Source organism: Nicotiana tabacum, chromosome 2 (genome assembly GCF_000715075.1).
Source record: "Nicotiana tabacum cultivar K326 chromosome 2, ASM71507v2, whole genome shotgun sequence".
In the NCBI taxonomy this organism is placed as follows: domain Eukaryota; kingdom Viridiplantae; phylum Streptophyta; class Magnoliopsida; order Solanales; family Solanaceae; genus Nicotiana; species Nicotiana tabacum.
The window spans coordinates 55,975,952-55,977,579 of NC_134081.1; positions in this window are offsets into that span (position 1 = coordinate 55,975,952).

Here is a 1,628-nt window from a genome sequence, read left to right on the forward strand (position 1 = left end):
ACACCAGCTGAGTCCAAACTTCAACAGCCTTATAACTTCAAATCTTGACCCGTTAATTACCCGAAATCAACCCGAGGCCCCCGGGACCTCAACCAAACATAACATCAAGCCCCAAAATATCATACGAACTTAGTCGATTCCTCAAACCACCTCAAACAACATAAAAACATGACTTACACACGGATTCAGGCCTAATGAACTTTAAAATTGCCAAATTATACAAACGACGCTGAAACCTATCAAATCACATCCGATTGACCTCAAATTTTGCACACAAGTCACAAATGACCCCACGAACCTACTGCAATATCCAGAATTGGAATCCGACCCCGATATCAAAAAGTCCACAAGCGGTCAAACTTTCCAAAATTCTAACTTTCATCATTTCAAGCCCATTTCTACTCCCGACCTCCAAATCACAATCCAGACACGCTTCTAAGCATAGAATCACCCAACGGAGCTAACAGAACTATCAGAATTCAAATCCGAGGTCGTTTACACATAAGTCGACATCCGATCGATTTTTCCAACTTAAGCTTTCAATTAAGAGACTAAATGTCTCAATTCATCCCGAATTCTCTCCGGACCCGAAACAACTAATCCAATAAGTCATATAACAGCTATAAAGCACAAAAGAAGTAGAAAATAGTGGAACGAGGCTACAACTCTCAAAACGACCGTCTGGGTCGTTATATCCTCCCCTTCTTAAACAAACGTTCATCTTCGAACGGGTCTAGAAACATACTTGGAGTCTCAAATAGGCATGGATATCTGCTCCTCATCTCCCGCTCAGTCTTCCAAGTATGTACCCAAAAGCATAGCCTTACCAAGTCTTTACCCAAATAGGCATGGATATTTGCTCCGCATCTCCCGCTCGCTCCTGAAGTAATTTAACCTTGTCCAATGCATCCTGAACCAAGTCTGTACCCAAAAGCCTAGCCTCACCGGGATCAAACCAATGCACCGATGATCTACACTGCCTCCCATACAAAGCCTCATACGAGGCCATTTGGATGCTCGACTCATAACTGTTGTTGTAAGCAAACTCCGCGAGTGGCAAAAACTGATCCTAGGAACCCCCAAAATCAATGACACGAGCGCATAGCATGTCCTCTAATATCTGAATAGTGCGCTCAGACTGTCCGTCCATGTGAGGGTGAAGTGTTGTGCTCAACTCAACCTGGGTGCCCAATTCTCGCTGCACGGCTCTCTAAACCTGCGATGTAAACTACGTGCCTCTATCTGAAATGATAGAAACTGGTACACTATGAAGGCGAACAATCTCTCGGATGTAAATCTCAGCCAACCGCTCAGAAGAATAGGTAGTACCAATTGGAATGAAGTGCACGAACTTGGTCAGCCAATCAACAATCACCCAAATAGCATCGAACTTCCTCAAAGTCCGTGGGAGTCCAACTACAAAATCCATAGAGATCCGCTCCCACTTCCACTCTGGAATCTCTAACCTCTGAAGCAATCCACCCGGTCTTTGATGCTCATACTTCACCTGCTGACAGTTAAGGCACCGAGATACAAACCACATTACATCCTTCTTCATTCTCCTCCACCAATAGTGCTGCCTCAAGTACCGATACATCTTCACGGCATCCGGATGAATGGAATACCGC